This window comes from Pristiophorus japonicus, chromosome 3 (assembly GCF_044704955.1).
Source record: "Pristiophorus japonicus isolate sPriJap1 chromosome 3, sPriJap1.hap1, whole genome shotgun sequence".
NCBI lineage: Eukaryota > Metazoa > Chordata > Chondrichthyes > Pristiophoridae > Pristiophorus > Pristiophorus japonicus.
Window position 1 is genome coordinate 60,129,544 of NC_091979.1, and position 12,117 is coordinate 60,141,660.

At 46.7% G+C, this 12,117-nt stretch overlaps 1 protein-coding gene across 1 annotated transcript in view; it reads left to right on the forward strand.

The window, feature by feature from the left end:
• The window catches only part of LOC139253819 (low-density lipoprotein receptor-related protein 1-like), a 2,398,725-nt gene that overhangs the window by 1,787,468 nt on the left and 599,140 nt on the right, over nt 1–12,117 (forward strand). The gene's annotated exons all lie outside the window — the stretch shown is intronic.

Sequence of the window (12,117 nt, forward strand, 5' to 3'; positions counted from 1 at the left end):
AGCAGAGAGTCGGGATAAATGGGTCCTTTTCCGGTTGGAAGTCAGTGGTTAGTGGTGTGCCACAGGGATCAGTGCAGGGACCACAACTGTTTACAATATACATAGATGACCTAGAGGAGGGGACAGAGTGTAGTGCAACAAAATTTGCAGATGACACTAAGATTAATGGGAAAGCGGGTTGTGTAGAGGACTCAGAGAGGCTACAAGGAGATGTGGATAGGTTAAGCGAATGGGCTAAGGTTTGGCAGATGGAATACAATGTCGGAAAGTGTGAGTTCATCCACCTTGGGAAAAAAAACAGTAAAAGGGAATATTATTTGAATGGGGAGAAATTACAACATGCTGTGGTGCAGAGGGACTGGGGGTCCTTGTGCATGAAACTCTTTTAGAATCCCAAAAGGTTAGTTTGCAGGTGTAACAGGTAATCAGGAAGGCAAATGGAATGTTGGCCTTCATTGCGAAAGGGATAGAGTACAAAAGCAGGGAGGTGTTGCTGCAACTGTATAAGATATTGGTAATGCCGCACCTGGAGTACTGCGTGCAGTTTTGGTCACCTTACTTAAGGAAGGATTATACTAGCTTTGGAAGGGGTACAGAGACGATTCACTAGGCTGATTCGAGAAATGAGGGGGTTAACTTATGATGATAGATTGAGTAGACTGGGTCTTTACTCATTGGAGTTCAGAAGGATGAGGGGTGATCTTGTAGAAACATTTAAAATCATGAAAGGGATAGACAAGATAGAGGCAGAGAGGTTGTTTCCATTGGTGGGGGAGACTAGAACTAGGGGGCACAGCCTCAAAATACGGAGGAGCCAATTTAAAACCGAGTTGAGAAAGAATTTCTTCTCCCAGGGGGTTGTGAATCTGTGGAATTCTCTGCCCAAGGAAGCAGTTGAGGCTGGCTCATTGAATGTTTTCAAGTCAAAGATAGATAGATTTTTAAGCAATAAGGGAATTAAGGGTTACGGGGAGAGGGCGGGTAAGTGGAGCTGAGTCCACGACCAGATCAGCCATGATCTTATTGAATGGCGGAGCAGGCTCGAGGGGCTAGATGGCCTACTCCTGTTCCTAATTCTTATGTTCTTATATTATGTTACATGGTATAATTTCCTGTTGTCATAAAACAACTTGACATCCAATTCATAAGAACATAAGAAATAGGAGCAGGAGTAGACCATTTAGCCCCTCGAGCCTGCTCCGCCATTCAATGAGATCATGGCTGATCTTCGACCTCTACTCCACTTTCCTGCACTATCCTCATACCCCTTGATTCCCTTAATATCCAAAAATCTATCGATCTCTGTCTTGAATATACTCAAAGACTGAGTCTCCACAGCCCTCTGGGGTAGAGAATTCCAAAGATTCACCACCCACTGAGTGAAGAAGTTTCTCCTCATCTCAGTCCTAAATGGCCGACCCCTTATTCTGAGACTGTGACCTATATTGCCATTGAAGATTGTATTTTAAATTGTACAGATTATTTTATGCTTGTCATATGACAAATCAAATTAAATGTGGAACATTTCACTGATCACTCATTTTCTTCTTGAAACGTTTGATCCAATCTCAAGCCAGTACGTTTCTCAAGTGAAATACTGGTGAATGCCATACTGTCAAATGTTGCTTTCCTACCTGTTATAAATGTTTACAGGTATCCCATGCAGGAAATTCTGTAATTAAAGTAATGAGAGACTGTAAGCACTAAATGACTTATTCAGGGAAAGGAACCCATTGTGTAATGAACATTGACTTTTTTTAAGGCATTGCTTCATGCTAGTCAGTGTCGCCAGATGTAAATTGTTATTTTGAAAGAAAGAGCATTTGAGAATTAAATTATGAACCTTAGTGAAACGGCTTTTATAGACTACTTATTGTTTAACAAGGGTAAAATCCATAAATCACTACCCACGTGTACATAAGCAGAGAAGCTTATGATTTGCCAAGTTTACAGCTATACCTGTAAAAAGCAATCACTTTGATAAAACCTCTCCATTGAATTAAGGTCAGCCCTGGCAATGACAAACAGAAGATCTTTACTTGGATAAATTTGAAAAAGAACATGGACTGTTTTTAGCCATTGGAACTCCTTATTTTCCAAGACCTGACTGATCATCAGGTTGTTAATGCTGATGTTTTCAGTGCGAGCAATCATTTTGTCATGAGAAACCTCGAGATTAATATTTGAGTCATTCACAGCCTGGAAAAATAGGCCTGGACTTTACTTCCGAACAAGTATAGTTAGTTTGTGACTGAACAGTGTAGACTGTTCTCTCAGCCAGTTTAATCATACAATAGACCAACACCAGAAATAAAACTAATTATGGTTCCACTTGTAGGGGAGACCAAAACTAGCAGCCATAAATATAAGATAGTCACCAATAAATTCAATAGGCAACTCAGCAGAAAAGTGTTTACCCAAAGAGTGGTAAGAATGTGGAACTCACTACCACAAGGAGTAGTTGTGGTGCGTAGCACAGATACATTTAAGGGGAATCAAGATTAGCACATGAGAGAGTAAGGAATAGAAGGAGGATATGCTGATAGAGTTAGATGAAGAGGGGTGGGAGGAGTCTCGTGTGGAGCATAAATGCTGGCATGGAACAGTTGGGCTGAATGGGCTGTTTCTGTGCTGTAAATTTTATGTAATCTATGTAATGTAATCATATTCCAACATGTTGTGCAGTTTTCTCTGGTATGAAAATATGAAAATAAGGAATATCAGTGTTTATTGAAAAAAATAGTTTTCAAAAATTCATATTTGATAAAGAATGAACTATCTTTTGGGGATGAATAGTTTATTTGCCACAGTTATGGCCCAGGATTTTTCACCAATGCACTAATGAGTGGATAATCAGGGATTCGCTCTTGCAGAAACACAAAACCCTGACCATGATGTTAAAAAAACAAAATATTCTTGTCTTCTACTAATCAAAATTGGAGAGCACTGTGCGTGAGAATATGCTAAAATGTGCACAGGGCTACGGCCAAAGAGCAGGGGAGTTGGACAAATTTGGATAGTTCTTTCAAAGACATGAGCTGAATGGCATCCTTGTGCTCTTTGTTTAAATGCACATAGCATTTATAATAAAATAGATGAGTTCATGGCACAAATAGATACGAATGGGTATAAGGACATAAGAACATAAGAAATAGGAACAGGAGTAGGCCATACGGCCCCTCGAGCCTGCTCCGCCATTCAATAAGATCATGGCTGATCTGATCATGGACTCAGCTCCACTTCCCCGTCCGCTCCCCATAACCACTTATCCCCTTGTCGTTTAAGAAATTGTCTATTTCTGTCTTAAATATATTCAATGTCCTAGCTGCCACAGCTCTCTGAGGCAGTGAATTCCACAGATTTACAACCCTCTGAGAAAAGAAATTTCCGGAATCAACCTAGTGAACCTTCTCTGAACTGCCTCCAAAGCAATATATCCTTTCATAAATATGGGAACCAAAACTGCACGCAGTATTCCAGGTGTGGCCTCACCAATACCCTGTATAGCTGTAGCAATACTTCCCTGCTTTTATACTCCATCCCCTTTGCATAAAGGCCAAGATTCCATTGGCCTTCTTGATCACTTGCTGTACATGCGTACTATCCTTTTATGTTTTGTGCACAAGTACCCCCAGGTCCCGCTGAACTGCAGCACTTTGCAATCTTTCTCCATTTAAATAATAACTTGTTCTTTGATTTTTATTTTGTCAAAGTGCATGACCTCACACTTTTCAACATTATATTCCATCTGCCAAATTTTTGCCCACTCACTAAGCCTGCCTATGTCCTTTTGCAGATTGTGTGTGTCCTCCTCACACATTGCTTTTCCTCCCATCTTTGTATCATCAGCAAATGTGGCTACGTTACACTCAGTCCCTTCTTCCAATTCGTTAATATAGATTGTAAATAGTTGGGGTCCCAGCACCAATCCCTGCAGCACCCCACTAGTTACTGATTGTCAACCAGAGAATGAAGCATTTATCCTGACTCTCTGTTTTCTGTTAGTTAGCCAATCCACTATCCATGCTAATATATTACCCCCAACCCCGTGAACTTTTATCTTGTGCAGTAACCTTTTATGTGGCTCCTTGTCAAATGCCTTCGAGAAATCCAAATACATCACATCCACTGGTTCCCCTTTATCTACCCTGTTTGTTACATCCTCAAAGAATAACACCAAATGTGTCAAATATGATCTGATAGCCATCACAGAGGTGTGGTTTCAAGGTGACCAAGAATGGAACTAAATATTATGGGGTATTTGACAATTTGGAAGGACAGACAGAAAGGAAAAAGAGGTGGGGTAGCACTGTTAATAAAGGATGGGATCAGTGTGTTAGTGAGAAACGGGCTCAGATGATCAAGATGTTGAATCGGTTTGGGTGGAGATAAGGAATAATAAAGGAAAAAAGTCGCTGGTGAGCGTAAACTATAGGCCTCCTAACAGTAGCTACATGGTTGGACAGAGTTTAAATCAAGAAATAGTGGAAGCTTGTAATAAAGGAACGGCAATAATCATGGGTGATTTTAACATTCATATTGATAGGTCCTTACTATACAGTATAAATGCCACGAGGCCCATGCTTGAGAGAAGTTCAGTCTGTGGCCTGTCCTTTATTCCTGAGCACTCAAGTGATGAAGGTGGGTGGAGCTTCCCCTTTTATACCTGAAGGTCCAGGTTAGGAGTGTCTCCCACCTAGTGGTCATTGTTCTCACAGTGTACAAATTAGGTCAGATTATACATGGGTTACAATGCTGGTTGAATACATGACATCACCTCCCCCCCAAAGTCTTATTGGGATCACAGGTTGAGTCTCTCTGGTGGTTTACGCTCTCTTGTAGAGCGCCTGAGTTGGGGTTCCGGTTGTTGGGTGCTGGCTGAGTGTCTGCTGTTTGCGGTGCCTCAGGCCTATCCAGACTGCCCACAGTGATTGGGCTCTCCTCCCTTTGGTTCCGGTGTTCGGTCACCTGTGGTGGAGTGAACTCTACATTGTGTTCTTTCTCTGCTTCTTCTATGGGGTTGCTGAACCTCCTTTTTGTTTGATCCACGTGTTTGCGGCAGATTTGTCCACTGGTAAGTTTAACTACCAGAATCCTATTTCCCTCTTTGGCAACCACAGTGCCTGCGAGCCATTTGGGTCCTGCAGCGTAGTTGAGGACAAAAACAGGATCATTTACATCAATACATCGCGCCCTCGCATTTCTATCATGGTAGTCATATTGTGGCTGGCGCCTGCTCTCAACAATTTCTTTCATGGTGGGGTGTATAAGGTGTCATGTATCTTACATTATTATATATAACTGTATCCCAACATGCTATACATGACTGTAATAAGATATGACCTATAACCACCAGCATACCTTACCACCGGGGATGCACTTGCAAGAGACAGGTATATAAGGACAGGTCTCAGGCAAGTGCAGCATTCCAGAGCTGTGAGATAAAAGGTGCCGGTCCAGAGTGACCTTGACTTCACTACATGCCTCGTGTGAATCTGTACTGAGGGGACAGGACTTTACAGTGGCGACGGGTTACGGGATTACAGAATCCACAGAATGGCGAACAACGGATCAGATGAAAAGTACAATGCAGGAGACAATTGGGAGGACTTTATAGAAAGGCTCCAGCAAAGCTTTGTAACCAAAGACTGGTTAGGCGACGATACGGCAGACAAGAGAAGAGCCCATCTCTTGACCAGCTGTGGCTCGAAAACGTACGCTTTAATGAAGGATCTGTTGGCACCCGAGAAACCAGCAAGCAAGTCGTTTGAAGAATTGAGCACACTGGTAAGAGACCACCTGAAGCCAGCGAGCAGCCTACACATGGCCAGACACAGGTTCTACAACTACAGACACTGTGTGGACCAGAGCATACCCGACTTCGTGGCGGAACTTCGGAGGTTGGCTAGTTTATGTGAGTTCTCCGATGAACTGAGGAGAGAAATGCTGAGAGACTTTTTCATTGAAGGAATAGGCCACACAGGCATATTCCGAAAGCTCATAGAGACCAAGAACCTGACCTTAGAGGCAGCAGCACTGGTTGCACAGACATACTTGATAGGGGAAGAAGAAACGAGGTTGGTTTACAATGCAGGTACGTCAACTAACGAAATAATGGAACAAGGAGTTCGCAGCATTAGAAAAGCTGCTACCCCCACACACAGACAAAACCGGCAGAACAGGCTTTCGACAGCAAGCAGTGGCAACAGAAGCCATCAAGGGCCACAGGAACGGCCGTTCACACCTCAACCCACAATGCGAGCAATCAACTACAAACTGAGAGAAGCTCAAGAGAGATCAGCCAGACGCAGCTCATTCTTTGCAAGCAGTCTGTGCTGGAGGTGTGGGGGTGGGCACTCGTCAAGGGAATGTCGATTTCAGCACGGTGTTTGCAGGAACTGTGAATATACAGGGCATTTGGCCCGCATGTGCAAAAAAACGGCAGCTCGGCTGATATATGAATCGGATGGGTCGGAAAGCGGACCAGAAGACGGTGGGGACAGTACCCGGGGACACCGATGTACAGCGGGTCAACACGATCAATGGCCGCTGCTTCTACAACAGGACGCCTCCTATAATGTTGAGGGTCCTACTCAACGGGATGTCTGTCAACATGGAGCTCGATACAGGAGCGAGTCAATCTCTCATGGGCGCTCAACAATTTGAACAACTGTGGCCGCATAAAAGAGACAGACCAAAACTCACAAGGGTCGACACCAAACTAAGGACCTATACCAAAGAAATCATACCAGTCCTCGGCAGCGCCATGCTCTCTGTCAAACACAAAGGGACAGTGAACCGACTTCCCCTGTGGATTGTCCCCGGAGAACCCCAGCACTGCTGGGGAGAAGCTGGCTGGCAAAACTAAACTAGAAATGGGATGATGTCCATGCCATGTCATTGGAGGAACGGACCTCCTGCTCAACAGTTATAAAGCGATTTGAACATCTCTTTCAGCCAGGTGTGGGCACTTTCAAAGGAGCCAAAGTCAAAATCTACATCACACAGGATGCTAGACCGGTCCATCACAAGGCCAAAGCTGAAACCTATGTGATGAGGGAAAAGATTGAACATGAACTAGATAGGCTTCTGTGGGAGGGCATTATATCACCTGTGGAATTTAGTGATGGGAAAAGTCCCATCGTCCCAGTCATGAAGCCTGATGGATCCGTACAAATCTGTGGGGACTACAAATCTACCATAAACAGAGTCTCCCTACAGGACCCAGTACCCGCTGCCCAGAGCGGAGGACTTATTTGCCACATTGGCTGGAGGTAAACTTTTCTCAAAATTAGACCTCACATCTGCGTATATGACGCAAGAATTGACCGAGGAATCCAAGCTACTCACCACCATCAACACACATCGAGGCCTTTTCATGTACAATCGATGCCCATTCGACATCAGGTCGGCAGCTGCCATATTCCAGCACAACATGGAGAGTCTGCTCAAGTCCATCCCGGGGGCAGTTGTATTTCAAGACAACATACTTATCACGGGCAGGGACACCGACTCCCATCTCCGTAATTTGGAGGAAGTACTAAAGCGGTTGGATCGGGTAGGCCTACGAGTCAAGAAATCCAAATGCCTGTTTCTTGCACCCGTGGTTGAATTTTTGGGCAGAAGGATTGCCGCTGATGGAGTCCAAAACAGAAGCAATTCGCCTGGCACCCATGCCCCGGAATGTCTCAGAACTGCGCGCCTTTCTCGGGCTACTCAATTACTTTGGGAACTTTATGCAGAACTTAAGCATGCTGCTGGAGTCTCTCCATGTGCTACTCAGGAAGGGGTGCGATTGGTTTTGGGGGGATGCCCATGAACGCGCCTTCAATAAGGCACACAACCTTCTGTGTTCCAACAGTGTTTTGACTTTCTTTGACCCAGGTAAAAAGCTAGTTCTCTCATGCAATGCGTCAGCGTATGGGGTCGGGTGCGTTTTGCAACATGTCAATAGTGCGGGCAAATTACAACCCATAGCTTATGCCTCCAGGTCACTTTCGCGGGCGGAGCGCGGGTACGGAATGGTAGAGAAGGTCAAAAAGATGCACCAATACCTTGTCGGGGCCAAGTTCGCGTTAGAAACTGACCACAAGCCCCTCACGTCCCTCCTATCCGAGAGCAAGGCAATAAACGCCAACGCCTTGACGCAAATTCAACGGTGGGCACTCATGCTGGCATCCTACGACTATACCATAAGGCACAGACCAGGCACAGACAACTGTGCCGACGTGCTCAGCAGGCTACCTCTGGCGACCACGGAAGGGTCTGACGAACAGGACTGTGAGATAGTCATGGCAATCAATGCCTTTGAGTCCACAGGTTCGCCCATGACGGCTTGCCAAATCAGAGCCTGGATGGCCAGCGACCCCACGTTATCCTGAGTAAAAAGATGTGTCCTAACCGGTGACTGGGCAGAAGCTCGCGATGCCTGCCCCGAAGAATTAAAACCCTTTCACAGGTGCATGCATGAGCTATCACTACAAGCAGACTGCCTGATGTGGGGCAGCCGAGTAGTCATGCCCCTGCGAAGCAGAGAGATATTTGTCCGGGAGCTCCACCGTGAGCACCCGGGGATCGTTCTCATGAAGGCCATAGCCTGATCCCACATCTGGTGGCCTGGTATTGACGCGGACTTGGAGCTCTGCGTCCGAAGGTGCACCATTTGTGCCCAACTCAGCAATGCCCCCAGAGAGGCTCCACTGAGCCCCTGGCCCTGGCCTACCAAACCATGGTTGCGGGTGCACGTAGTCTATGCGGGCCCATTCATGGGCAAAATGTTCCTCGCAGTTGTAGATGCATTTTCAAAGTGGATCGAATGCACCATTTTAAACTCGAGCACAAGTTCCACCACTGTGGAAAGCCTTGCAACCATGTTTGCAATGCACGGAATTCCTGACATATTGGTCAGTGACAATGGTCCATGCTTCACCAGTGCAGAATTCCAAGACTTTATAATTGACCACGACATAAATCACGTCAAGACAGCACCGTTCAAGCCGGCCTCCAACGGCCAGGCAGAGAGAGCAGTGCAAATCATTAAACAAGGCATGCTTAAAATCCAAGGTCCCACGCTGCAGGGTCGCCTGTCGCGACTGCTGTTGGCATACAGATCTCGTCCGCACTCACTGACTGGGATTCCCCCGCGCAACTGTTGATGAAAAGGACTTTAAAAACAAGGCTCTCATTAATCCTTCCAGACATGCACAAAATCGTTGAGGCAAAGCGCTGTAAGCTGACTGAGTACCATGACAGAAATTCGAGGGGGAGATGGAATGAGATAGGGGACAAAGTGTTTGTGCTAAACTATGGCAGGGGTCCCAAATGGCTTGCAGGGACAGTAACAGGCAAGGAAGGAAACAGGCTACTGATAGTACAAATGGACAGTGGCAAAACCTGCCGGAGGCATGTCGACCAAGTCAAAAGCAGATTTACCAACAGCACTGCGGAACCAGAGGCAGACTACAATGTGGAACTCGCACCACACCTGGTGGACAGACAGAGGGAACAACCTGAGGAAAGGGCAATCAGAACAGACAGCCCAGGCGAGTCAACAATAATCACACCAATCGAAACAGATAGTCCAGGCGAGATACCAGCAACCACACCCAAAGAAAAACAGACACCAAGGCAAACAATTGAACCACAACTCAGACGCTCCATGCGAGAGTGTAGACCACCTGAGAGACTAAAGCTATAAAGACAATAAGACCTTGGGGGAGGTTGATGTCATGTATCTTACATTATTATATATAACTGTATGCTATACATGACTGTAATAAAATATGACCTGTAACCACCAGCATACCTTACCACCGGGGGTGCACTTGCAAGAGACAGGTATTTTAGCACAGGTCTCAGGCAAGTGCAGCATTCCAGAGCTGTGAAATAAAAAGTGCAGATCCAGAGTGATCTTGACTTCACTACATGCCTCGTGTGAATATGTACTGAGGGGACAGGACTTTACATAAGGGATAGCCGGGTTTTGAGCATCCTTTCATTAGCAGCTCTGCAGGTGGAACCCCTGTGAGCGAGTGTGGTCGGGATCTGTAGGCCAACAGGAGGCGTGATAAGCGTCTTTGTAGGGAATCCCTTTGGATTCTGAGCATCCCCTGTTTGATTATCTGCACTGCTCGTTCAGCCTGGCCGTTTGAGACCGGCTTGAACGGTGCCATTCTAACATGGTTAATTCCATTGCCTGCCATGAAGTCCTGGAATTCAGTGCTTGTGAAGCACGGGCCATTGTCGCTGACTAAGATGTCCGATAGACAGTGGCCGGCGAACTTTGCCCGTAGACATTCTACCATGTCAGAGGATATACTTGAATTTAAAATGTCACACTCGACCCATTTGGAGTAGGCGTCTACTACAACCAAAAACATTTTTCCCATGAAAGGACCTGCATAGTCCACATAGATGCGTGACCAAGGCTTGGCGGGCCTTGGCCAGGGGCTAAGGGGGCTAAGGGGGGCTTCCCTGGGTGCATTGCTCAGCTGGGCACACGTGTTGCACCTGCGAACACAAAGTTCCAGATCTGCGTCTATCCCTGACCACTAAACGTGTGACCTGGCAATTGCCTTCATCATGACAATGCCCGGGTGCTCATTGTGGAGTTCTCTGATGAACACCTCTCTGCCAATCTGGGGCATGACTACGCGGTTTCCCCACAGTAGGCAATCGGCCTGAATCGAGAGTTCATCCCTGCGCCTGTGAAATGGTTTAAATTCCTCAGGGCATGCCCTGTACGTGGCTGCCCAGTCCCCATTCAGGACACATTTCTTGACTAGAGACAATAGCGGGTCTCTATTTGTCCAGACTTTAATCTGACGGGCTGTCACGGGTGAACCTTCGCTTCCGAAAGCTTCAACAGCCATGACCATCTCAGCAGCATGCTCGGTAGCCCCTTCAGTGGTGGCTAGTGGGACCCTGCTGAGTGCATCGGCGCAGTTTTCGGTGCCCGGTGTTTGCCGAATTGTATAGTCATAGGCGGCTAACGTGAGTGCCCCACCTCTGTATGCGGGCCGATGCGTTTGCATTTATGGCCTTGTTGTCGGCCAAAAGGGACGTTAGGGGTTTGTGATCTGTCTCCAGCTCAAATTTCCTGCCAAACAGGTACTGGTGCATTTTCTTTACAGCATATACACATGCGAGCACCTCCTTTTCTACTATACCGTAACCCCTTTCTGCCTGGGACAGACTTCTGGAGACATAAGCTACCGGCTGTAACTGACTCTTGACATTGACATGCTGCAACACATACCCAACACCACGCATCGCACATTAACACAAGTTTCTTACATGGGTCGTATAGTGTTAACAGCGTGTTGGAACATAACAAATTACATGCTCTATTAAAAGCCCTTTCCTGGCTGTCCCCCTAGACCCATTCGCGACCTTTGCGTAGAGGCACGTGTAGCGGCTCTCATAGCGTGCTCAATTTGGGAAGAAAGTTACCAAAATAGTTCAGGAGTCCCAGGAACGAACGCAGCTCCGTCGTGTTACGGGGTCTGGGTGCTCTCTGGATCGCTTCCGTCTTGGACGCAGTAGGGCTGATCCCGTCTGCTGCTACCCTCATCCCCAGGAATTCTACTCTGGAGCTAGGAAGACGCACTTCGCCTTTTTCAGTCGCAGCCCTACCCGGTCCAGTCTGCGTAGCACCTCCTCCAGGTTGTGGAGGTGTTCTTCAATATCGTAACCTGTGATGAGGATGTCGTCCTGAGAAACCACCGTCCCTGGAATCGACTTGAGGCTTTCCATTTTTCGTTGGAAGATCGCTGCAGCCGAGCGAGTCCCGAACAGACATCTGTTATACTCAAACAACCCCTTGTGAGTCATGATGGTGGTCAGCTTCTTCGACTCACTCGCCAGCTCCTGGGTCATGTTAGCAGAGGTCAGATCCAATTTTGAAAAAAGTTTGCCACCGGATAGCGTCGCAAAGAGGTCCTCCGCTCTCGGTAGCGGTTACTGGTCTTGGAGTGACAACCGATTGATGGTGGCCTTGTAATCACCACATATCCTGACCGACCCATCCGCCTTGAGCACCGGCACGATCGGGCTCGCCCAGTCACTGAATTCGACTGGCGAGATGATGCCTTCCCTTAGCAGGCGGTTCAATTCGCC